Source organism: Macaca fascicularis, chromosome 16 (assembly GCF_037993035.2).
Source record: "Macaca fascicularis isolate 582-1 chromosome 16, T2T-MFA8v1.1".
NCBI lineage: Eukaryota > Metazoa > Chordata > Mammalia > Primates > Cercopithecidae > Macaca > Macaca fascicularis.
The window spans coordinates 40,746,384-40,773,554 of record NC_088390.1 but is presented as its reverse complement, the minus strand read 5'-3'; the positions used below and the strand labels follow the sequence as shown (position 1 = coordinate 40,773,554).

Genomic DNA, 27,171 nt, shown 5'->3' with positions numbered 1-27,171 from the left:
TGAATCTGGTATTCAATACCCTCCTCCCAACAAGCCTGCCAGGCAGCTGCTGTCGATCCATTTCACAGATGAGACGACGGAGGCTTAAGGAAGTGAGGAACTGGCTGGAATCACAGGAGGATCAGGTCTGACTGCACAGCCGGTATTGGTCTCAACTCTCCTCCCTTTCTCCAGCTTGACCACCTTCCTCTCCCCCCAGCTCCAGTTACAGGCCCGCCCAGCCCATCTCCTCAAGGCACTCCTGTGAGCTGCAAAGGACAAGAGCTTCCTTTCTGGCTTCTACCCTCAAAGAACTCAGCACTTTGCAGTTGATTACTCCACAGCCCTTTGATTTGTGAGAGAAACTGGCGGCAGGGCTGTCCCCGACCACCAGCAGAATTAGAGGTCTGACTTCAGGTGAGCAAAGCTCCTTCCACCTCTCTCCTTCTCTTTTTTTCCTTTCCCGCCTCCTCTTCTGGCTTGTTTTGAAGCTTATTTTTAACAAGGGATTGGAAACTTCAGATGCAGCAAGGCTCTGGGACAACAGGAGATGTGGGTTTGATGCTGACTGGCTGGAGGAGGTGCGGCCTGGAAGCAGATGGAGATTAATGCTAATGTCGCTCAGCATTGACTGACCACCTACTGAATGCAGACATCTGGCTTGGTGCCTGCAGCTGTTTTCTATTCCCCAACGCTCTTTGAGGGAGACTGTTCATTTTACAAGCAGGGAAACAAAGGCACATGGAGGTTTAGAAAGGCCCCAGGTCACACAGCAAGGAATGGGGCGCACTCCAGAGCCCAGATCATTGCCGCTACCTGGGCTGGGATGTCAGAAGTTACAAGGGACTTCCCAGCCCTGTCCCCCTGTGAGATCACAGCATGGGAGCTCTGCCGTCCCCACTCCCAGACACATTTCTGGATGCTTAGAGATGTGTCTCCCAAACCCAAGCTCACCCTTCTGGTGGCCCAGAAGCGGCTCCTTTCCTCCTTTGCTGTCCTTATCCTGAGTAACGTGGGATTTTAAAATGGGAAAGACAATGACCTAGCTCTGGGTGGCTCTTGTGTGACCAGGAGAAGAAAACCCTAGTCTAGGAACTTCCAGGGTCCTCACTCTGGCCCAATCTGGGGCTATGAGAAGGCTTTCCGAGGAGGCGACCACTAGCTTCCTTTACTCCTGCAGGAGCAGCCCTGTGAGGGGACAGTGTGGTGCAGTGGAGGGAGCCTGTCTTTGGTGTCTAACTGATCGGGTGGCCCTCCTCCTGCTACACACAGGAGAAAATCCAAAGCTTCCACTAAGGCTGGCCAGGCCCTTTCTGATCTGGCTCTAACCACCAGCTCAACCCTTTTCTTGCTCTGGGTGCCAGCAACACTGAGCCCAGACACCAAATCCTTTCCCTTCTCAGGTCCTCTGACATGCTGTTTCCTCTTCCTGGAACGCTCTTGCCTTCTTCTTGTCTGCTTGGTTCCTTTTCATCCTTTGGGCCTCAGAGAGGCTGCATAGTCCTGATCCACCTATCTGTGCTCCGCTCCCACCCACTATTTAATCCGCAGCACTTGTAACTGACTTCGCCAGTGCTGTGAGGACAGGAATAAGGCCTTCCCTTTACATCTTTGCATCCAAGTGCCTACCGTTAGCCTGAGCCCAGCCTAGACCACAGTAAGTACCAATTAACAAATAATTGTAATTAACTGCACTGGAATCTCAGTTTCTTCCTTTGTGAAGTGAGCATAGTAACGTCTACTTTCTAAGGATGGTGAGAAGTTGAAATAAGTAATAGTGACAATTAATATTAATTCTGGTCAAGTCCAACTAAGCATTGCTGGTGCACTTACATATCTTAAAAACTTGCAATGAGGAAACTGAGACTCTGAGAGGTGGCCTAAGATCGGCTCCTAGGAAAGCTGACCATCAGGGGGTCTGGGGCTCACTTCTGCCTTTGTCCATGCCTTCTGTTGTCCCTGGGATGATCATATAGCCTCTCTTGGCCTCAGTGTTTTTAATATGGAGAATGGGACCAGCGACGCAAGACCTCAGAGAGACTGCAAGACCTCAGAGGGATGAGCAAGGCGTAGAGACACTTCCACGTGGAACAGAGAGCTAACCCGGAAGCCCCACCTTCATGGGCCACTCAGGGCTCATCCTCTCTGTCAGCTGACCCTCTCCCATTGCCCTTCAGCAGACTTCCTTCCCTACCTAAGGACATTTGCATGAGCAGAGCATCTCCAGCGACTGCATTCCCGCCACCTGCTCATGTGTCTCTCTCCCCACCTGAAGCCACAAATACATATGCAAAGGCCAGCTTATTAATTTGTGTTTGAGCGCAGAGCGGGGGACACCACCGAGAAAGGGGATTAGGCAGCAGTGGTGGGAGGCAACAGATGGCTTGATTGCTTTTACCTGTTGCTAATTTGTTAGGCAACAATCCCTTGTTTGTGTTTAATTGTGCCCAGATTTTGCGGTGGCAGGGCACCAGGCACTTGAAGGCACTTGGGTGCCTTCTTGGGGTGAAGGGTGAGGTGGCCTGCCTGGGAATTAAATACCAGAATCTAGAAATGCATGTCTTTCTTGCCCTAACTCTGATCCTCTCTTCAACTGAACACTCAGAGTCCTCTGGAGTATATTAGCAGCAAGGAGGGTGCTGAGCCGGGAGGTGGCAGGGCGGGCTCTCTCATTCACCAGCTGTGTGACCTTCTGTAGGTCACTTAGCATCTCTGGGCCCCATTTGCTCAGCTGGGAAATGTGCATCATCACACCTGCCCTATCTACTTTGCAGAGTTGCTGTGTGAACTGAGATAATGGATCTGAGAGCACTCTGACATGTGTAATGCTCTATTATAGTGAGGCATTATTTGCTAGCAGAGCAGTTAAGTGCTTAGATTCTGGAGTCAGCCAGGCCTGGACTGAATTCCAGCTCAGCCACTTACACCTGTGTGGTCTTGGGTAAGAAACTTCAGCTTTCTGTACCTCAGTTTCCTTCCCTCTACAATGGGGTGCTAACAGTCCCTGCCTCAACAGGTTGCTCGGAGGAGGGAATGTGTTAAAGCGTGAGGCAGGCTCAGCTCAGCTTTTTTAGAATGTGCGTGTCCTCCCAGTGAGCTGTCATTAGGATTCCGTGGCTCCCCTTTGCAGCCTTGGTTTAAGACTTGCTGTTCTGTAAAGCCTGCTGTCATCTGTGTCCCCCTGCCCCAACCTCCTTGACGCTCTCTTCTCTGTATCACCCTCCTGGTAGAAATGTGTTGGGGGATTACTTCTTCCCCATCAGCTACAATCTGATAGGATGCTAACCTGGAGCCTGTGATTCTATCACCAAAAGGACAGCAAGTGAACAAGCATAGCTGCCTTCTGGAGTTAAGAAGGAGGCATCAAGCCTCTGAAATACAGGGAGCTCATGTCCCTATAGCACAGGGCCCAGGACAAAGAGGTCTTGATTTCTCTGTTTTCATACCTGGCCTTCCAAGTGGCCCTGGTTCCCACCCATGCCCAGGTCTGACTCTCCAGCCTTCCTGCAGATTCTTTTGAGGTGTAGATAGCTTAACAAGAAGTTTCCTTTTGCTTAAGTGAGCTAGAATGCTTCTGTTGCTTATATCCAAGGTTCTGGCTGATATACCTCAATGCCTTATAGGCAGTTCAATGATAGCATGTAGAAACTTCTTTTTAATTAACTACTTCTATGTTTGTCTCCATTATTTGCTGTTTTGTGACCTTGGGAACATCACTTAACTTCTCTGCACCTCACTTCTTCTCCTGTATAATGTGGGGAGGGAGGCTTCCTGGATTATTGGAAGGATGAAATGCCACTATAGAGGTAAAGTGCCCTGCTCAGTGTCAAGCATATAATTGGGACTCAGTGATGACTAATGGATTAATTCTGTAACCATCGAGGACAGGTGGCATGACTTTCTTTTGAAATCACAAAGAACACAAGACCTGCTAGTTTGTCAAGAAAGCATCCTTTACAGACACTTGCTCAGGGGGTTATTGACTGAGAGTTCATTTTATCTCTCCTTGGCCTTCGAATTTGTCTCAGGGAAATGTGCAATTATTAGAAGAGATAAGATGACAGAAGGAATGGAAGGTGGCAGAATGCTCTCTGGGGCCACGCGGTGAGCAGGAGGAGGAGGCCGTGCAGAGGAGGGCAGAGGAGGAGCTGTGGAGGAGTGTGTGTGGGTTGCTTGGTGCTTCTGCGGAGGTCAGGGAGTGGGAAGAGAGGGAACAGGGAGGGCTAGGGGAGAAGAGGGAAAGGAGGTAGGAGATGGAGGGTGGAAGGGGGGAGACACAGAAACAGGGAGAGGAAGAGAAGAGAGGGAGGAGAGAAAGTAGTGGCTCTCATCATTTCCATGACATCTCAACTTCCTCATATCTGATTCTACACCTATTTAGGACCCTCCCCAAGGAACGCCTCCCCCACCCTGTCCCCACATTCAACCTGGGAACACATTGAACACTTCAGAGGTTTCTCTCCTTGGCCTGCAACCTTGAGGACAGGGCTGTCCTTGGTAGGTCATTTCTCTCTCGTAGATTCTCCTTTCCTAGGCAGTGGCGTAGGAATAAGGAATTCTCCTTATTCCTAGGAAGTCCATGGAATAAGGACAACCCTCGTTTTGAATGTGGTCTCTCAGGTGTCGGCTGGTGACTTTGGGCCAATTTCAGACCTCTCTGTTTCTCTCCGTATGCAGTGTGGATGATGGTAACGTCTGCCCTGCAGGAGTCCCTGCGTGTAAGCAGGAGAGCACCATCCTGACCCAGGTTCCTGCAGTTAGTGCAGGGACCTCCCTGCATCACAGGAGAACCTCAATGTAGGAGGCAGGTATGTGCAACCAACTCAGTGCTACAGAGCCTGGTGACTTAAGCCAGCCAGACCCAGGGGCAAACCATTTGTGATACTCTTGACTCTTTCCCATCTTTGTCTAGATGTTGGCCTTGAGCCTTTAACAAGTCTCTCTTCTCCAAGTTTGCTCCCCTGGAATCAAGGGAACAGGGAAGGAAAGAAAGGAGCCCATGCTGGGACCAGGCCAGTGTCAGTGAGCCGTGTGTGACTCCCTTGCATGCTCACACGGCCCATGAGGCGGGTGGTATTGTATTTTGTTAGAGGTGCTAACACCAAGGTTACTCAAGTTAAGTCACTTGCTGGACTCCTGTGGCCAGTGGAGCAAGGGCTAGAGCACACAGAAGCCTGACCTCTTCTAGAGCACGCCAGGTCCTCTTTCTCAGTTCAGAAGCTTCTTTTTCACGGGCCCAGAAAGACCTGGAGAGTTTCACGTCCCTTCTGACTCAGCAATCAGATCATTCTGTGACAGCTGGACTTTTGTAAATTCTAAAGCAACTTCCTTCCTTGTACCTTTGGTTCCCACTGTGTGCTTTTCTCCAGGAAGGTATGCTGACCACGCTTATGAACAGCAACCTGGATCATGGTGAAACATAGAATAGATCAATAAGAATCGTGGGAATAGAGAACTAGGTGTTTGCCTGTCTAAAGCTAAGACAACACAAGCAGAACCCAACAGAAAGCAGCTTCACCTTGATCCAAAACTTAACTAATGTTAACCAAGAAGTAGCTATTTTTGGAAACCTAGCAACCAGTGACTTAGAATGTTGGGTCTTATCAGAAACCTGCGAAAGAAAAGAAAATTGTCATGGGAAAATAACTTGTTTGTAACTTGGGAAGACCAAGAATAATTGGTCTTGGGAAGACCAAGAATAACCCATTAAAAAAACCAAAGGGAATCAGTTCTTAAAGGAAAGAAGACTCCCAGGGTGAGATAAGGCTCCCTTCCCTCACCCTGTCATCAAGGGACCTTTCCAATGTGCATGCAGATTCTAAAAGGCAACACAGCATCTGGGTGAGGCTCGAAGACTTATGAGACTGCATATTTTGTGGGAATTAATATGTGTTTAACTTCGGCATTCCAGAGCTTCGTGCCAAAGTTTTCATCAGCTTGTGGAGAAATGAGAAAAACATGAGTGAGTCTTTCATAAAGTTAAATTTATTCATTTTCAACAGGATTGTCCTTTTTTCCTGGAGTTATATCTTTCCTGCCTTGTTGATTTGAAAATATCCTGTAACCTATGAAAAGATAGTGATTGTAGACTCGAGTTGATTTCTCGGGTATCTACACTTGGCACTATATAAAGCTGGCAATGCTATGTGAATCCTCCAATTTTCTCTTTAAAGATTTTGCTGCACCCATCAATGTATACTAACAAACCTGCACGTTCTGCACATGTATCCCAGAACTTAAAAGTATATATATAAACCACAACAAACTCCTTAGCTTGTTCCCTGTCATCTCACTCACACTTATGGCTTTTATTTTCTTCCTTCTCCATTCATACCAATGATGTATGTGTCAACCTCCTTTTTTGCTACTACAAAAAATAAAATTGCTGAACGACAAAATCCTCAAGTCTGAGAACCACTGGGCTATACTTTGTCAGTTATCATTTGTATCAACTCCTTTCCCAATCTTGGGACTTTTTTTTCTGCTTTGCACGGATAGTCTTTGAAATTCAAATACCTCAATCTGTGTTAAAATTTAATAATATTTTTAAAAGTGTTCATAAGATAACATATATTATATTCCACATACCTGGTAATTTGGGAGAAGGAGACATTTCTTTTACAAGATCATATCTTTTTGCTTTTCTGTGTCTGTATGATGACTTGGTTTGAAGCATGTTCAGTCCTATAAAGACTCCATATACAATCTCATAGGCTCAAATTAGGTGGTGGGTGTGAAGGGGAGGTGGGTGTGAAGAGGAGGGGGTGTCTTAGCTTAGGCTGCTACAACAAACTTCTGTATCCTGGGTGGCTTAAACACCAAACATTTGGCTGGGTGTGGTGGCTCACGCCTGTAATCCCAGCACTTTGGGGTGCCAAGGCGGGCCAGATCACCTGAGGTCAGGAGTTCGAGACCAGTCTGACCAACATGGCAAAACCCTGTCTCTACTAAAAAAATACTAAAATTAGCTGGGTGTGGTGGTGGGTGCCTGTAATCCCAGCTACTCTACTCAGGAGGCTGAGGCAGGAGAATTGCTTGAACCCAGGAGGCAGAGGTTGCAGTGGGCCAAGAACATGCCACTGCACTCCAGCCTGGGCAAAAAGAGTGAGACTCTGTCTCAAAAACAAACAAACAAACAAACAAACACCAAACATTTATTTTTCACAGTTTGGAGGTTGGAAGTCCTAGCTAGGGTCCCAGCAGGGCTGGGTTCTTGATGAGCGCCTTCCTCCTTGCTTATAGGCAGCCATCTTCTTGCTGTGCCCTCACATGGTGGAAGGAGAGTGAGCTCTTTGGCCTGTTCCTATCAAGGCACTAATCCCATTTATGAGGGCTCCACCCTCATGACCTAATTACCTCCCAAAGGCCCCACCTCCAAATACCATCACACAGGGATTAGGGCTTCAACAGAAGTTGAAGGGGGTGAGTTGGGGGGTGGGCACAAACATGCAGTCCATGGCTGGTGAAAGAGTTGAAGGGTAGAAGGATGGAAGAGAAAGATGATGAATCCCCAGAGTGTCCTGAGACAGTTCAGATACGGGAAAAGCTCAAATCATGGGAAAAAGCCTGCCAAATGTCTAGGGCTGGGAAAGTCAATGATGAGAGCCAAGTTCAAAAAGCAAGGTAAGGAGGATGTGTCAGAGAGATCAGTCACAGTGGATGCTAAGGGGATCCATGAGAGCGTAATGGAGACTGAGGAGTGCAGGGGCTTCCATCTGCTATGGCCAAGAGTCAGGGCTGGAGCTTCCTGCATTACTGGTGGATGCTGCAAGGTCAGAAGCCTGGGTGCAGAGGCTGCATGTGCTCCTGGGCAGGGTAGGGGCTATGAGGTAGTAACACTAGTAACAATAGTAGTTAGGGATATGACCTAGTAACATTAGTAACACTGCTATGGTAGATATGATGGGAGACAGGACAAAATTAGTCATTCTTGCTTTGCCAAAACCACTATTGGTTCTATAAAGAGACTATTTCCTTCTTTTTTTTTTTGAGGCAGAGTCTTGCTCTGTCACCCAGGCTGGAGTGCAGTGGCGCGATCTCGGCTCACTGCCAGCTCCGCTTCCTGGGTTCACGCCATTCTCCTGCCTCAGCCTCCTGAGTAGCTGGGACTACAGGTGCCCGCCACCATGCCTGGCTAATTTTTTGTATTTTTAGTAGAGACAGGGTTTCACCGTGTTAGCCAGGATGGTCTCCATCTCCTGACCTCATGATCTGCCTGCCTCGGCCTCCCAAAGTGCTGGGATTACAGGCGTGAGCCGCCTCGTCCGGCCCCCTATTTCCTTCTTTCTGTTGAGACAGTTTTGCTGGGGAAGGAACTGCAACCTTGTTTCTCACTCTCCACTTTTCCTTTCCCTCCTTCCACCACAAAGGAAGAGGAGTTGTAAAGTGACAGGTCAAATTCTGGACTCTCCTGGGAACATTAGAAAGTAGGCAGATATCCTGTGCCGAGGTGTAACATTCCCTCTGGGTCTGTGTGTGTCTTTGTCTTAAACTGCTCAGACTGCTGTCACAAAATGCCAAAGACTGAGTGGTTTAAACCTTAGAAATTTGTGTCTCAGAGTCTGGAGGCTGGGAGGCCAAGGTCAAGTTCCTGGCTGATCTGGTTCCTGGCTTGCAAATGGCAGTCTTCTACCTGTGAGCTCACATGGTGAGGGGTGGGGGGTGGGGGGCATGGGAAGGGTGGGAGAGAGAGAGAGCAAAAGAGCTCTGGTGTCTCTTCTTATAAAAATAAGAATCCTGTATTATCAGGCCCCATCCTAATCCTCTCATTTAACCTTAATTGCCTCCCTATAGGCCCTATCTCACTATACAGTTCCATTGGTGATTAGGGCTTCAGCATATGAATTTGGACTGAGGACTCAGTTCAGCCCCTAGCAATCCTCATGGACACATCCCAAGGCAGGCCCTATTTCTGAGTTCCACATAAAGTTGGCAAGAAGACAAGGCAGGTCCCAAAGAGGAAGGCCTGGCCTCCTCCTCTAGACCCCATGTCAGGTGGATAAGTCAGGCCTGCTTTCAGAATCAGGGGAGGAAATCGAAGTCTGGTTAGACCTCCAGGCTCAGCCATGTTCTCCAGCTCAGTTATCCAAGAAACACCTTCATGGGGGTTATTGAGCACTGCCTCAGATGCTAATGAAGTAATCCTTTGATTCCCAGCCTGCTGTGTTTCATGGCTTAAAATGCCAGCTATACGCTGATGATTCTGGGATGTGCGCCTGACCTCGGGATCTGTATATCCATCAGTCGACTCAGCGTCTCTTTAGGCCGCCTCCTGGGTGTCTCGTGCCACGTGCTCTAAGCTTAGCTGCTGACCCTGCCTTTCCAGACCTGCTTTTCCTGCAGTTGTCCCTGTCTCAGTGAATGGCTAGTCCATTTTGTCGGCGGGGGCGGTGGGGGAGCTCAGGCTGAACACTTTGGGGTCATTCATGACTTCTCTTTTCCTCCCAGACTATAATCAGCCAGCAAATTCTGCCAGCTCTGCATCTAAAATATTTCCAGAATCCAAGCACCTCCCACCATTCCTGCTACCCCACTCTGGTCTGAGCCACCATCATCTCTGTGTGGTGGGTCACCGAAGAGCCTCCTAACTGAGCTCCCCGCTGTCCTAGTTTCTACTCTGTCTCTGCACCCGGCATCATGGTCCATTCTCCATCAGAGCAACTCTGTTAACACACAGGCCAGATTGTGTTGCTAATCAACTCCAGACCTTTCAATGACTTCCCTTCTCTCTGTTACACACGTGCAAATGCATGCACGCATGCACACCTTACCAAGACTGATAGGACTCCACAAGGTCTGGCTCCCTCTTTCCTCTCTGACTTTATCGTCTGGTACTTTCTTCCTTTTCTTCTCACGCATGGTCTCCTGGCTAGTCCTTGAAGGTCCTGCTTCTGCCTTCGGGGCCTTTGGAATGTGTTCTCTTTCCCTGAATCACTCCTCTCCCAGATGCTCCCATGATGACCTCCCTCGGTTTCTTCAGGTCTTGATGCAGTGAGGTCTTTGTGACTCCCTTTCCTGAAATCTCAACCCTTTGACATTTCATACACCCCTCCTCTGCTTTATCTTTTTTCTCCCTGGCCTGGCAGTTGTCCTTATCTGATATTGTATGTATATATTGTCTTGTGTATCGTCTGTCTCTCCAACAGGAATATGAGTGCCCTACAAAATTTTATCTATGTGCTCACTGGTCCCTAGAACAGTTCTGGCACATACGAGGTACCCCATAAATATTCGTTGAGACAATGAATGAATTAAGCACACCAAAAGCTGCTCGACACTGTTAGTTATTAAGAAATGCAAATCGAAACCACAGCGAGATACCACTTCATAGTACTCGAGTGGTCATTATCAAAAAGACATACAGTGACAAGTGCTAGAAAGGATGGGATGAAATGGGACCCTCATGCATTGCTGGCTGGATTGTAAAATGGTGCAGCCAATTTCCAAAAACAGTTTGGCAGTTTCTTAAAAAATTAAACATAAATTTACTATACAACCCAGCAATTCCACTCCTAGGTATACACCTAAGAGAAATGAAGCCTTTTATCCACACAAAGACTTGTATGCAAATACTCACACCAGTTTTATTCATAATCCCCCAAAATGGAAACTATTCAAATGTCCATCAACAGGAGAATGGTTAAAAAAATGTGGTATATCCATATAATGGGATCTTGTTCAGCAATCAAAAAGAATGAAATACTGACGCATGCTACAACGTGGATGAACCTCAAACATGTGCTACATGAAAGTAGGCAGACACACACACAAAAAGTATATTGTATGATTCCACTCATATAAAATGTCCTAGAAAAGGCAAATCTAGAGAGAGAGAAAGCAGATTAGGGGTCGTCTAGGGATGGAGGTGGGAGGTTGAATTAACTGTAAATGAAGGTGATAAAAATGTTCTAAAGCTAGATGGTTGGTGATGGTTGCACAACTTGGCAGATTTCCTAAAAAATCATTGGATTTAATAATTAAATGCTTAAAAATGGGTGAATTATGGCCCGGCGCGGTGGCTCTGGCCTGTAATCCCAGCACTTTGGGAGGCCGAGGTGGGCAGAACACAAGATCAGGAGATCGAGACCATCCTGGCTAACACGGTGAAACCCCGTCTCTACTAAAAATACAAAAAACTAGCTGGGCGTGGTGGAGGGCACCTGTAGTCCCAGCTACTTTGGAGTCTGAGGCAGGAGGATGGCGTGAACCCAGGAGGCGGAGCTTGCAGTGAGCGGAGATCCTCCACTGTACTCCAGCCTGGGAGACAGAGTGAGACTCCATCTCAAAACAAACAAACAAACAAAAATGGATGAATTGTATTGTATGTAAATTATACCTCAATGATGTTGTTTTAAATAAATGAATGAATGGATGCCCCTTGTGTATGGAGCCCTTAATCTGGAGTTCTCAGAGGTAAGGGGATGGTGGGGTGGGGGAGAATAAAAGCGGGACCTAGGCTTTTCTGGTCCCTTCCTCCTGATCCCCTACATGGATAAAAGCTTCTCTCTACTCACAGAGTGTGAGCAGAATAGGGATGGGGTAGGAGCCTGGCAAACCCTTGCTGCTCTTGGAGCCCTGTGGGCCTCAACAGGGAGACAGGCTTAGAGACCAGGCCTGCAACCAAGTCTGAGGAGGGAGGGAGGGAAGGAGCGGAGGTGGAGGGCCGAGGAAGATGGGTGGGGGGCACAAAGGGAAGATCTGGAGTCAGCAAAGGCTTCAGAGAAACAGAAGGGCAGCCAAGGGAAGAAATAAAAGCTGCAGAGAGCCTTGGGGCCGCCAAAGGGAATAAGAAGGGCGTTTTACAAATACATCAGGGGAAAAGAGATACTTGAAAGCCGCCTGGCCCATTAATAAATGAGAAGGGAAATAAAATTAATGATGATGATAAAAATGGCTGAGCTGCTGAAGTGCTTTGTAATATTGGTCTTTAACAAGGAAAAGAAAAAAATCCTAGGATGGGCAATTAGAAAGGGACAGAAGGCTTGTCAACACAGTTGATTAAAGGTAGGAGAGAGAGTACTTAGAACATTTGGATGATGCCTACCTGGACCAAATCACCATGTCCGGATATAGGCCTTGGGGTCTGAAGGGAATTAGCTGAGGAAATTATTAAACTGTTGGCAGGAATTTTAATTTCATAGGTTTTGGGGGTGGGGGAGGCAGAATCAATGAAGATTCAGGAGCTTGGGATAAAAAAGGGAGAGGAAGTGGTACAGTTTGAGCTCCTTTGTTGGGCCAGGCACCAGGCTGAGCGTGTTACACACCTTCAGTCATTTAATCCCCACCTCTGCAGCTCCGAGTGGTTCCTACGGTCAACCCATTTGACAGGCAGGGAAGCTGAGGCTCAGAGTTTATGTGATTCTCCAAGATGACTCAACTAGCAGATGGTGGTGCTAGAACTTGAACCCATATTTTTCTGATTCCCAAGAGGATTCTTTTCCATCTACCAGCTGCTTATTCTAACCCTAAATATTGAATTCCACATCTCATAAGGAAAGACAACCACCTATCAGCCAATGACCTACTTCCGACGATCCTTCTTTGCCTTGAAGCCTTGGGAGTCTAATGACACAGACCAAAGGCGGTCTCATTTTGACTGTGAGGGGTTTAGAGAAGATTTCAGAATGTGCCTGTTGAGGAGAAGGAAACAAGGCAGAGGTTGAGGAATGATGACATCAGGGTCATTGGGGTTCTCAGTTTCTTATAGTCCAAAGTCTTTATCATACCGGTGGGAAACAGCCATAGCCAGGCCTGCTGACTTGAGGGCTAAGGCTTCGTTCCCCGCACTGCATGGCCAAAGCTCGTCATTTGTCCTTGTCCCTGGCTTCTATCTTCCAACAAAGACAATGTCTGTCTTTGGCTTGGATTCTTAGCATCGGCTCTGTCCCCTTCTCTCTGCTTTTGGTACCATAACCTGTGGCTCACATCAGTGTCTTCTATAAACTCTTATTTTGTCTCTGTTGCTGTTTTGTTCACCCAGATGCCCTGGGAAAAAAGGGTGGGGAGGAGATGGGAAGGAGAAGCTCGTGAGACTACAGGTGTGAGCCCATTCATTCCTCTCTTTCCTGTCCCGCTGGGGTCCTGTCATTCTGGGATCTTGTGCGTGGGGTGACAGGAACCTACCTGTGATCCATTAAAATACTGGCCCATTTCTTTATACCCCCTCCCCTAACCCTTTTCATGATGTCTTCTCATGTCCAGTTTACTTCCTTGCTTCCTGACTTTGTGCTTGACCATGTGAGTTGCTTTGGTAAAGGAGATGTTAGTAATATGACAGAAGTTTTTATGTGTTTGGGCATCTCCTATTGTACCTCTCCCACTGCCATAAAATGAGCATACCCCAGCTAGCCCGCCAGCCCAGGGTGGGTGACAGATGCTTGGAGCAAGCTCTTCCAGTCAACCCTCCATCTTGCAGTGAGAAGCAGGGCCGTGGCTTGAAGCAGAATTGCCTGGCTGAACTGAGATCACCCAAGCCATAACAGACTTGAATACATTTGAGAATGAAGGCTAATTTACCTACACCACTGAGACTTTTGTGACTGTTACACAGCCATAGCTAACGGATACATAAGCCATCTACACAACGTGCTTTGACAGTTCTCCAGTCCCTATGTGAAATCTCTTTTTACTTTAATTCATTAAAGTTAAAAGAAGATCACTGAGCACCCTCTAGATGCCCATTCCAAGGTTAAGCAGGATGTATTTACAGGTTTTGATTTCTCTCTTTGAGGTACTCATCCTGGGGGGGTCAGGAAAGCAAACAAATTGTTATGAGATAGGACGTCAGTGAAAGTATCCTGGAGGAAAAAGGACTCTGAGTCAAGTCTTGAAGGAGGAGGAAGGGGCAGGGTGCTCAAGGCAGAATGCACAGGATGTGCAAGGGCACAAGGTCATAAAGCAAGCTGGGTTGTTTCTGGAACCTAAGACCCTCTTTGTGTTGGAATGTAAACTCCAGCATGGAGAGGCGGGCAGAGTCCAGGCCTGGCTCGGACATTTTACAAGTCCTGGGCCAAATGTTTTTTATTTTTTTTAGAAAAGGCATCAACCGTGGCAATTTATGACCAGATGATGAAGTCCAGGGATACTCCATTAAATAAAAAAGCGGCAGAAGATGTGATAAAACTCAAAGAAACAAGAAGAGAATAAAAAGACTCTTGGTCCCACTGCTGATGCGATCAACAGCATAATCCAGGCATGGCACAGGCACAGAAGTAATTACACCAAGACACCTGCTCCTGCAAGTCAGGCTGGGGTCTGGCAGGCTCTGTGCGGTGCTGCTGACGTGGAGCGCACCCTCGGCAGAGCTGGTGGAGCTGCGGTGGAAAGGGCCTTCTCCTGCCCCAGCTGCTGACCTGGCCCCTCTGCCTGGCACTGTCCTCACCCCACTGTACCCAAAACCTCTGGAGATGCAGACCTTCCCCTTGGCTTCTCAGGGTGTCGCTGCCCCTCTGACTTGTGAGTGTCGCCCGCTCTTTGCAGGGGGAGGTGGCTGGGGTTGTAGGGAGGGGAAGGTGAGCAGGCTAGGGGCCGTACGGTGATGAGCAGAGCCTCTCCCTCCGCCCACCCCTCTCTTTCTGACTCCCCCTCCAGGAGTGGGGGAGCCCAGCCCAAGTGTGTGTGATTTCAGAGTTAATCTGTCTGCACTAATTAAATATTGACGGCTGTTAAATATTCATGGGGCATTTTAGCTGCCAGGTCTGATGTCTCCAGGCCCTGCTGGCTGCAGCTCTGCGGATCGGCTCTTTCAGCTGGCGGTCCCTCTGTGCTCCTGCCCCTCTCCTCCTCCCCCACCTCTTTCTCTCACCCAGATGTTCCCAGCTGCTCCCTGGGGCCTCCCTGGGTCTCAGGCCCCTCTCCTTGCATCTCAGGTCACTTCTTCCCCAACCTTGGGACCCCCCCTCCATTAGTTCACTTGTGTAGAGTTTGAGGGGTTGCAGCTTTGGGTTTGGGGGCTTGGTGGGACGAGCAGCAGAGTGAACAGAGGGAATGTGGCCTGTGGTGTAGGAAGGGCTTAGGCTCAGGTGCTACGGAGAAGCCAGATGAGTGGCATCCGGCGAGGGTTCCCTTCTGGGAACTTCTATTAGTAGCTGGGAGCGCCGGGCTCTGGGAGGTGCTGGGATGAGGCGGGGAGAGAGCACATCTCTTCTCCGCGGTCTAGAGTGAGGAGGTGCCCCGCAAAGAGGTGGTTCTGGTCCTCAGGAAACACTGTTATGGGGGCAGGGCAGGGGTTGTCTGGTGTACGGCTTGCTGGCGTCACCCACAAGACCCCCAACCAGACCGGGGAAGGCAGCACCCAGGGAGGCTCTGCAGAGCGTGATGTCAGGCCAAATCCAAGAGACAAGCGGGAATTAGACAAGTCAGTAAAAGAGGATTTTTGAGGAAAGGGGTTCCTGTCAAGGGAACAGCATGAGGGAACCACCTGGACTAGAGGGAGAGGAGGGCCCAGTAGCGAATGGCAGGCGTTCTCAGGAGCAGAGGAGAGAAGTGGGCAGGCTGCAGGAGCGGTGTTGCATGCTAGGCTGGGGCTGGGCGTGGGCTGCTTCCTCCTCCTCTCCTCCTCTCCCTCTCACACTCTCTGACCCGCCATCCTTCTGTCTCGGCTCTTACTCGCTGTCTGAGGCTCTTTTTGCTCTACCTGGCTGCCCGCCCTGCACCTTCTCACCCCAATAAGTGGTCACCTCTGCTCTTCCTGAAGGAGGGGCGGAGTCAGAGCAGGCCACCCTGGGGGTGGACAGGAGGTGGCAGGAGGCGGCCTCCATGCCCGTCAGGAAGTCAGTTTCTCTCTGTTTTCTTCCCGAGTGTCATCTAGTCCCAAAGCGAGGGCCAGCATCTTCTGAGGCCCAGCACCTCTGATTTCCTGAAGGGCTGTGTGACTCCAGGTAAAGAGGTTGCATTTGCAGTTGGTCAGCAGCATCTAGCCCCGGCTCCCCAAGGCCAAGAGGTGCTATTCAGGCCCTCCCAGGAACCTGGCCTTTGTGCCAGGCTCTGGGCCCAGTGCTGGCCTCACTCCACTGTGTAACTTTCCACCTCAGTGCAGGGGCTGGAGTGTCGAAGCTGTCCCCCACCTTACTGCATGTGCAGTTCTAGTTATGTGGGGTCTGTGAGTTCCGGGGAGACATGACCGGAGTAACTATGTGTGTCAGCTCTCCCTCAACGTGTGAAGGCATCTGCACTGAGCTTTGGGCCAAAGGGAATCTGAAAATCTGGGCTGCTTCACTTTGGATAATACTAAAAACAACAATATTGACCATAATAATGTGTGTTGAGTGCTGGCTCTTGTGTTAAGCACTTTACATGCATGATTTCATTTAATCCTCACTGAACTCTATAAGCTAGACAGTTTTATTACCCACAACTCACATAGAAGAAAATAGAAGTTCAGAGAGGTCTAGAAACCTGTCCAGGGTCACACAGCAAAGGATGGAGCTAGAGTCTGAACCCTAGGCAGTTTGATTCCAGAGTCCATGCCCTTAAGGTCTATGCCAGTCGTTTTCGAACTTCCCCAAGACAAAAATTGCCTTGGGAGTCTGCTAAAATACTGACTCCAGCTCCATCTTGGACCCACTGATTCTCAGTTGGCCGGGGAGTGCCTGGGAAGGGGATGGGTACCAAGTGCAGCAGGGACAGGTACTGTCTGCCTGTGGGCTGGTGGCGTCTTCTTCCTGGGGACGGGGGCTGGTAGGGAGGAGTGTCAGCTTAGGATCAGAATCCGCCACCTGAGGAACCTGGCTGCTTTGATGTTTATCACAGTTCTCTTTAAGATGCAGCCTGATTTGCTGGTGCTGGTAGAGACAGAAAGAGTTTTTGTTCTCCCTTGGGCTGGAGTTAAAAAGCAGGGGCTGTTAAGCACAGGCTACTTTGATGGTGGTGGCAGCAGCAGAAACCAGAATGAGGGATGAGAGGAGGGAGAAGCTCAGGGGACACCCACACCCATTTTGATGGGAATGAAGTCAGAAAGAGCTGCATTGCGGTCATCTCTCACTATCCGTGAGATCTCGGATAAGCAACTATTTGCCTTTGAGTGTCAACATTCTCACCTGCAAAATGGGCTAGTAACATTATTTAATCAACAGTGTCATTATAAGCATCAGATGGGATATGTAAAGTACACAACAGTGGTAACTGATCTTTAGAGAGCTCTTGCTGTGTGTCAATCATTATTCTGGGTGCTTTGCATATATCAACTCACTTAATCCTCATAACAGCCCTACTAGGCTGGTATTATTACTATCCTCAACTTCCAGTTGTGAAACTGAGGCATGAAGATATTAACGGACTTGCCTGCAGTCCCACAAGAAGTAAGTGGTGAAACCGGGATTTAAGCCCAATGTGTTGGGCTCCAGAGTCCATCCTCTTAACCCTAATAGGTGTCCAATAACTGTCAGTCTCCCTCCCTCCACTTTTCTCAATCTCCAGAGAAATTCTGTGTTCTGTTTTGGACAAAGTCAACTCTTTCCTGGAAGATCCTCTTCATAGGAAAGCCAACTGGGCTGAGAATGGATTTCTCCCTGGTGAACCCAGGACTTGTCACCACTCACTCTCTTCATTCACCCATTCATCACTCCACAACTACGTATTGATCACTTACTGCGTGCCATGCCCTGGGGAGACGGCAGTGGACAAATTAGACTAAAAAAAAATTCCTTTCCCTAGTGAGACCACAATTGGACAAAGAAAGGCAACAGATAAGAAACTAAAACATCTAGTAGATCAGTTTGGCATAACTGCTGTGGAAGAAAATAAGCCAAGAAGCAGGGCTGGGAGGGGAAGCTGGGGAAGGTTCATGGAACATCAGGAATAAACATGAAGCAGGCTTCTGCTGGGCATGTCTGGAGGCTGAGGGAACCAGAGTGCTGGGGTGCGGGCCGGGGGTGGTTGGAGATGTCAGAGAGGCGATGATGGAGGGAGTGGAGCACGGTGGGCCCTGTTGGCCTTGTAAGATCTTTGGTCATTGTCTGAGAGAGATGGAAGCCATTGGCAGACTCTTCACTAGAGAAGTGATAGGACCAAAGTCCTCATGGCTTAGGATTTCTTCAGCTGCCATGAGAATAGACAAAGGGCAAGAGGTGAAATCAGGGGACCAGTCTGGAGGCTGCTGCCATAGATAGCCCAGGTGACAGATGATGGTGGCCTGCGCCAAGGTCTTAGCACAGATAAGATGTTCATGTGAGTTAGAGGTAGATCCTGGAGTATCTGCTGACAGACTGAATGTAGGTTAGTGAGAGGAAAAGTGAGGCCAAGGTTTTAGGCCTGGACCATTGGGAGGATGGAGTCACCATTTGCTGAGATGGTGAGGACTGGGATGGAGTGAGTTTGGGGAGGAGGGAAGGGAAGGACGCCAGGAGTTCAGGTTTGGTTGTGTTAAGGTTCAGAGGCCTTTTAATTAGATCTCCACATGGAGATTCAGGTAGGTGATTGAAATACATGTATGGCATTTGAGGAGATGTCTGGGTTAGAAATGTAAAGTTGGGAGTTATCAGCCTGTAGATGATTTTTAAAATCATGATCCTAGATGAGAACACACAAGGAGGAGAATAGATAGGAAATAGAGAATAGGTCTGAGCACTGAGTCCTGGGAACAGCAAAATTTATAGGTCAGGGAGATGATGAGGAACCATCAGGAGAGACTGTGGCCCTGTCACCACAGTCCCCAGAGCCAGGCAAGGACCCCTGGCTCTGGCATTGGGATCTCCTTTTTCCTGGACACAGTTCTACGCTTTTGGCAGGCCTTTTCTGCCCTCTAGTGGTCATGACTGAGAATGCATCCAACCGAGCTGGCACCCCAGCCACCTTTCTGCGTTTCTTCTTGTTCAAGTCACTCATTCATTCAGCAGACAGTTTCTACTAAGCACCTACTCTGTGCTGGGAACTGACAAGCACAGAAGATAATAAAATATTCTCTCAGAAATCACCACATAGTGTAAAAAAAGATGCACAAACACATTAAGACAGTGGTTCTCAGCTGGGGATGATTTGGTTAGTATCTGGAGACATTTTTTTCCAGTTGCTACAATCAGATGGGGGTAGCGTGGGTTGTTACTGGCATCTGGTGGGTAGAGGCCAGGAATGTTACAAAATATTCTGTGATGCACAGGACATCTTCCTGCAACAAAGAATTATCTGGCCCCAAATATCAATCAGTGCCAAAGTTGGGAAGCTGTGAGCCAAGAAAAGTGTCAGGTGCTATAATAAAGGTATTAGCCAAACCATTTGGGTGTAGAGGCAAAAGTAATTAAACTTGTCTTTGAGAGGTAAGGAAGGCTTTACTTCTTAGAAACTGTGAGGTTTCAACTTTTCTTGAAGGACGAATAGGGATTTGCCAGGTAGAAAGAAGAGGGATGAAAAAAATAGATGATGGAAACATTACTCAAATCATGTCACAAAAGAACCTGGCTTGGCCAGGAAGAGCAGAGGTCCAGGTGTGTCTGGGGCAGCCTCAGTTTACACAAGGTGTTCCCACATAACTACTATTGTGTCCCCTCTGGTCTTCAATGTGTCCCAGTTTGGAAGATAGAATCTGTGGCCACCTTGTGTTTGGCAGGCTCTCTGCAACCAGGATGAGGAAGAGTAGGGAGAGGGGAGCTGGGTCAGCAGGGTCTTGTAAGGCAGAGGGACTGGCTTTAGCACGAGAGCTGTGGGGTTGCTAGCCCGCTGGGGGTTGCTAGCAGGAGTCTTCCCTCAGAGAGGCCAGAGGAGAGGCTGCCATAAAGACCCAGGGGCAGATGTCGAGAGCAATCCGCCCAGTGCTTTGCCTCCCATAATCCCAGTCTTTGGGAAGCACTGGAGACATTAGGGCCAAGGGCTGTTGTCAGGAATAAGGAGACACAAGAACTCTCCTTTCCAAGGCATGGAGGCCTGGAGAGATGATCTGGCCTTTCTGGGCCTCTGCTGGTTCTTCCTCCGCCTACCCTCCCAGACAGAGGTTGTGTGCACAAGCTAGGGGTAGGGGGGCAGGCAGGAGGATGGGCTTCTGTCTGAACTCTGCTGCCAACAGCTATGTGACCTAGGGCACATCACAGCTCTTTCTGGCTTTGGTTTCTCCATCTGTCCAGGAGCACGTGGACCAGATTGTCTCCAAGGGCCTCTCAGGCTCTCACCTCCTATGTTCTTGCACATTCTAATCCTGAACCCCCTTGAGGATTGGATTCTGCAGCCAGATAGTCATGACTCAGTGCCTCAGTGATCAGCTGGTAGGGGCCACTTTCTCTTCCCAGGACCTGGGTCCTTAATAAAATGAGAACAAGTCTATTCACTTGGAGAAGGCAGCGCTTTGAGGCATGGGTCATCAAGACCACTGCTGAAATCTATGGACTGTATTGAACCCTACAGCTGTGGACTCCCAAAGAGCTGTTAGCCCTCTGCCTGGGAACCCCCAAGGCTGGGTCAACCATGACAGAGCCAAGCGTGAGAGAGCCTGGTACATGTCTGAGGGAGCTGTTTGAGGTTCCTGTCTTCCCAGTCGTGTTTCTGGAGACAGGGCAAGCAGGCTTTGCCACAGAAAAAGCAGAAAGGGCGCAGCCCCAAGAGCCATCAGAGAGAACGCTGTCTTGCTATTTACAGATGGCTTAACTCGAGTGGGCAGAAGTGACAGCAGATGGGCCGAGGCAGGCCTGAATGGGAGGGGCGTGGCTAACAGACAAACTCCCAGCTATGTATAGCGATTTGCAGCTTAAAGAGTGTGTCCCCACAGGCCGGGCAAAGTGGGGAGACTGTCCCCACGGATGGGAGTGAGGTGGGACTGAGGTTCAGAGAGGTGAATTCTCTGGGCGAGTACAAGGCTGAGTATGTGGGGGCAGAACCTGGACATTCTGATTTTATCTGGATCTGTTTCTGCGACATCTATTCTGAAGTCTTTTCGTTGATAGAGGAGGGTGCTGAGGTCTGGAGAGACAAATGGATTTGCCACAGGTCATCTATCTACAGTGAAACACCTGGAACCGGACTGGATGCCTGCGCAGGCTCTCCTGCCTTTAGCTTGGCAGAGGAGCAGTCATACGCCTTTATTGCTCCTTTGTTTCAAAAACTATCCATGCTCGTACATTACACTGTCTGTGTACAACATCGCCAACAGCTAACATTACGCAGAATTTTGTTCCATTGTAAAAATAACACTTAAAAAAAGTTTAGAAAATAAAGGAAAGTAGAAAGAAAAAATTATCCCACTTGCCAAGCATTAACTTTTGGGTACATTTACTTTTCTTTATTTTGCCTGCTTGTAATTATTTTTTCCCCCTTTTTCACGTAGTTGAATTCATACTGACAAATTCTCCATACCCTAATTTCACTCACACTATCGTAAGTATTTTCCATGTTATTACACACACTGCATAAATGCTGTTCTGAAGGCAACAAGCTCACTGATCCAACCCTTGATAGACATTTAGACTTTTCAGTTTTTCACTGTTACACACAATGATTCAAAGAACAGCATGTGTAAGATGGTTTTGAAAGTTTAGGATAATTTTCCTTCACTGGCATATTAGAAAGAATACTTTTAACATGTCTACAGGCTGGCATATTAGAGAGAATACGGATAACATGTGTACCAGGGTCTCTCATGGTTGGCTCTGCCATGGTTGACTCAGGCTTGCGGGGGGTCCTAGGCAAAGGGCTATCAGATCCCCTTTCCTCTTTCTGCAACCTTTCCTGAAGTCTATGTTGATTTATTTTCTCTCTTACTCCCTCAGAACCCATGAGTTCTTTCCCAAGACAATTCCATAAAAATTTGTCCCATTAGCCAGGACACTCTTTGCATTGAAAGTGAGTGAAAAAAAATCACCTCCAACATTATATTGATTAAAAATGAAATGTATTGGTTCAATAACCTGAAGTCTCTGGCTTCAGGTATAACTGGATCCAGGTGCTTAAGTAATGTGATCAGGGCCTGGATTTATACTGCCTCTCAGCCCAGTTGTTGGCTTCATCCTCAAGCCCTAAGTACTGGCAAAATGGGTGTAGATCAGTTTCAGCATGCCTGTTTCCAGGCCTGCAGAAAGAGCAAGGTTTTCTCTCTGGTACCTCCTACATAAGCCCCAGAATTCACTCTGATTGGACTAACTTAGATTGCTCACTCTCCCCTGAAATAATCAGTCACCAGAGACATGGCCTCACCTTAAGCTTAGAGAGTTTGGATAAAATACTTTGTGCATACAGCTGGGGTTGGTGCATTTGTCCCAGAGCCCATAGGTTAGGAGAGGTGATTCCTGCAAAGCATGTGTGGGGCATTTGTTACAAGAAAAGGGAATGGATCCTGGAGGCAGAAGGAAACACAAAACAACAGATGCCGCTCTATTTGGGGAAAGACTCTTGTCTCAGAAGCACAGCATTTTGGACCTGAAGAGTCCTGCAAACACATCCCTCTCGTATCTCAGACAAGGAGAAGTCCCCGTAAAGGCTACCCAGGTCTCCTCTCTGAAACACTGCATGCTCCAGAGGAGTTTGACTCCAGTCCAGGTATCTGAGTTATCCCCTACTTTGTGACTCATGTGAATTGTCCTTTTAACCAATTTGAGGCCCTGAAAGCAAGAGTGACAATTTCAACTATGTGTTACTTAAGAAGATATTTATTACATTTAACAGAAATGGTCCCTTTCTAAGAAGAGAACTCTACATGCCAGCCATAAGCAAAATGGCACCTGCTGTTGAGTTTGCTGGGTGGGCCTCCCAGCAAGCTGCCTTCTCTGTCTCTGCTGCCCAGTCACTCAGAGCTGGCCTTGACCCTTGGACAGCATGCAGCTCATACAGGCCCAGCAGATCATAGCCCAGGCAGAATATGGATGGATCTTCTTGTCTTGTAGTCCCTACAGCATTCTGTCTGTGTGACACTATGTTTTCCTTCCTATAGCCCGAGGAGGCTGCCATTCAAATAGCCACCAATTCTTCCTGGCTGGCCAGACCTAAGTGTACAATAGCATCCTGTCTCTAATAGCCACAGCAAAGAAGGATTCAGTCAGAGTCAAAGCTGATGGCCACAGTTTAAACTGTTTGCCATCTGAGTGAGTTAGGATAATTCTTGCTGCTGTAACAAATAGAACCCAATGTAGAGGCTCAGATGCGTGTTTCTTGCCTATGTGACAGGATTTCTTCTGTTACAGATGCTTGTTTCTTGCCTTAGGTCAGCAGGGCACTGTCCTTCAAGTTGTCTCTGGGTCCCAGGCTGCTGGCTGCTTTGCCACCTTTAGCTAAGGGCTTCCAAAGTGACCCCAAGGTTGTCTTTATTTCAGGCAACCCAGAGAAGAGTACAAACAAAGAGGAGTCAAGTGGGAGTTGTGCATAGGGCAGTCCTGGAAGTGGTGCTGATTTCTGCTCCTCTCCCATGGGCCAGGGCAGAACTTAATCACAAGGCTACATGTGACTGCAAGAGAGACTGGGAATACAGGCCTGGTGCAGTGGCTCACACCTGTAATCCCAGCACTTTGGGAGGCTGAGGCAGGAGGATCCGTTAAGGTCAGGAGTTCGAGATCAGCCTGGCCAACATGGCGAAACCCCATGTCTACTAAAACTACAAAAATTAGTCGGGCATGGTGGCATGCACCTGTAATCCCAGCTACTAGGGAAGTTGAGGCAGGAGAATCACTTGAACCCAGGAGGCAAAAGTTGCAGTGAGCCCAGATCACGCCACTGCACTCCAGCCTGGGCAACAGAGCAAGACTTTATCTCAAAAAAAAGAAAAGAAAAGAAAAAGAGAGAGACTGGGAATACAGTCTAGCTATGCAGCTGGGAAGAAGTAGGGAGCATAGATTTTAATAAGCAGAGAGCAGTCTTTGTCACACAATCTCAATCCAAATTCCAAGCCTGAATGAAAAGAGACCATTCCAAGGGGAGAAGAGGAAGTATGAGTCCATGTCCAGAGAAGAAAGGTGTGGGCTAGAAGGTGGCCAGGTAGCCAACCAATCCATTGATCATCTCCCATTGTGACTGGGCTGGCATATTAGAGAGAATACTGATAACATGTGTACCAGAGTCTCTCATGGTTGGCTGGGTGGGCCTCCCATTGAGACTCCTCTCCAGCCGTCCCTCAAGTCTGGGTACCAGGGCCCTTCCCTGGTTACCAAGAATCATCCCCAAGGCAAAGGCAAGTGGCCTTATGTGTGCATAAGCCCTGGAGAAGAATTTTTGGATCTGTACATCCCACTTTTTGCTCTTCACACACAAATATTACACATAACCTACAGACATCATGATAGAATCATTTGGATAAGTCGTGAAATTTCAACCCAACTGCTCAGGAGGTCTGAGGCTTGTAGGACGAGAGAAAGTGTGATTTGTCACTCAGAGGCAGACTGAATCTGGAGGATGGATTTCTGATAATATGGTGTGATCAATGTACAGCATTTTGACTTCGGTGAACAACACTTCAGCTGTTGTTACTCAATCTTGGCAGCCCACTTCACATTAACGTTCATTTCCAAAGGATCATCTCAGACTCAAGTATCTTTCACAGACTCTCAGCCCATTCAGCTGGCAATAATTATTGCCTTGTTGCTCAAGGTGAAGTTCTACTTGTTGCTGTGTGATAACTTCCACAAGTGGGGGCTAGCTTCTTAGGTGGGCACCTCTCGCCCCCACTTCTGTGCAACATGGCCCCCCAAAACATTACTGCTCTCAGAAAACATTATATCTCTCCAACCGCAAAATGCTCCTGCCTCCGATTTCTCCCCTGAATCTATTCCTGGTCTTCAGAGAATGGCAGTGAGGGAGGGCTGCTTTCGTTTGGATTGCTTTGCTTGCTTCCTGGTTATGTGCTAGTCAATGCTATCGGCAGCTTAGGTCATTTCAGCAGACAGAGGGATTTGTTTTCAAAGTCATGAGTTCATGCTGATGTGCCAGTAATCACACCATTCCACTAAGCCTCTTCTTTTATTATTCTCACCTAAGAACCTCTTGATTCACGTCCTGGTTCCCTTTCCGAAGCTTCCAGCTTTTCCTCTCTCGTATACGCTGCGTTCTAAATGCTAAGCTACACATCGTCAAGTCAAACTATATGTTGAGCTATAATAGCACCCATAGCTTTCAAAACATCAACATTCAAATGGGAACTTGTGGCTACCTGCTGCCGCGATTTCCTACTCACGACACTCCCCACACCACCTATCGGTTAATATGAACTTGAGCTGGGGGCTTGCATTCCTGCATTTACTTTCCCCACTTTACTCAATTTATTAACAACAGTTTCCATATCCAGCACTTTCAGGAAACCAGTAACAGGGAAATTTCACCTAAGGCTCTATGTCTCCTTTCTGATATGGTTGGATCTTATCCAAGCATCCTTTCAAGAAAGAACACTCTGCAATGAATAAGATATGAACTATATAAAATAACAAGAATCCTTTCCAGTTTAAACCAGCCTTCAGAATAGTTCTGTTCACACAGCATACAGCACAACATGAGCATTTTTACCCAGGGCAACGGCCCTGCATGATTTCAGCGAGGAAGTGAGGCTGCGTGAGGCAGAGGAACGGGGGAGGGGGCGGTTTGTGGGAGGGTGGTAGTGACGGGAAATGTCAGGGGTGAGTTGGTTCTGGGAAGGCAGCCGCTGGGTTCTGGGTCCCTTGAAAGAAGTGTCCGAGGCTCTAGACTCTGCAGATCTATTGGTATGGAGAACACACACACACACACACACACACACACACACACACACACACAAACACACAAACACACACACCAGATCTATATGGCCACAGCCTGTGCAATGCCATTCCCTCTCCCTAGAACAATGTTCTTCTCCACGTTTGCCCCACCTGTGACTTATCCTAATCCTGCATATGAAGATCTGTAGTGCTGTCCAGGCCCCCTCCCCTTTCTACATGATACCCTGTCTATACCTCTTCCCACACTTGATCATTTTGCATATATGTGTGTGTGTGTCTGTCTGTCTGTCTATCTTCTCATTTGACAACACAGCCCTCCTCAGTAGGAAGCATTTCTTGCTCATCTTAATATCCCTAGCATGTGGTGTGTGGTCAATACTCAATGAATGTTGAATGAATGACTAAAATTAGCATCCAGCCTATGGTGAAACCTTAATGAACATTAAACTCTAAGTGAATTAAACCCCATCCAAAGTCTCTTCTTTATCAATATCCAGGAAGGCCTTGGATATGCACACTAATGATGACCATGCATATTTCATAAAACTGTTTCCAGAACCTACCATGCCCCCTGTATTAGTCATTTATAGTAGCACCGTGTTATTCTATTGTGTTAACACATTTCCCTTTGCCTGGTCAGCCCCTTCTTGTTTGGCCTTTGAGTTGTTGGAAATTTATAGTTATTATAGAAAGAATGCTGCTATTGACATGTTTTTCTTTCTTTGGGGCTAACACCATAGGGTTTTATTTTTAACCAAAGAAGGAATTACTGGGTCAGAGCGTATCAACAGCAGTGTGGCTCTCATTCATGTTGCCTGATTGCTTATGGAAATTTGTCCAGTCTTTCTAAAAGGCAATGCTGAAGGATGTGTTTCCGCTGGCTGCCAGTCCTGGGTTTTATCATACTTATTTTTGTGACTTTAGTAGGCATGTAACAGGACCTGAAAGTTGCCTGGATCTAAATTTTATTTTATAGCTGGCAAGACCGCACCTATTTCCATGTGGTGATTTACTATCTCCATTTCCTGGTGTACTTTTGTTCATCTCCTTTGACCGCTTATCAGGAGGAATCACATAACGGCCTATCCATTATCTGTTTTAGGCAGTAAGCAGGCCTGAGAGGGAGAATGAGACAGACGTAACGGATGCCATGGCTTTCTTTTTGATATTTATTTTTATTACAGTGCGATGCAAACATTTTCATTCTTACATATTTGAACCCATCCATCAGAGCCCTGATGGTATCTGTTTCTTCAATAGCCAGGAATTTATCTCCTTATCAGCAGCAGGGGTAACAATGCCAGTTCCTTGTCTCCAGGTTTGTCACAGATCAGCAATACGATATGGCTGAACTTGACAGGTATGCTGTATGAATTTAAATTAACTCTCCCCTGGCCTGTTAGCCAACTGGCCCTGCGATGCTTATTAAATACCAATCTCTTTCTCCAATGTGCTCCTTGGCTGGCCTAACGTTGGTTTTGCCAGAATTCAAATCCATCTCAAGAATATCTCTTCTGGTGACCTTTGCGGTTTTTAACTCAGTACAGGCTGGTTTCGGTGATTGACAGTTCACATCTTAATCGCTCGGGAGGGATCAGCTATC

At 47.8% G+C, this 27,171-nt stretch overlaps 1 protein-coding gene across 1 annotated transcript in view; it reads left to right on the top strand.

Annotated features, from left to right (window-relative positions):
- The first annotated feature begins 204 nt into the window (after window positions 1-204).
- CCL1 (C-C motif chemokine ligand 1) overlaps window positions 205-27,171 on the top strand; it is a 77,260-nt gene continuing 50,293 nt past the window's right edge. The window contains exon 1 of the transcript XR_012426403.1: window positions 205-396. The gene's annotated coding sequence lies outside the window, so the exon portion shown is untranslated. The remainder of the gene's footprint in view (window positions 397-27,171) is intronic.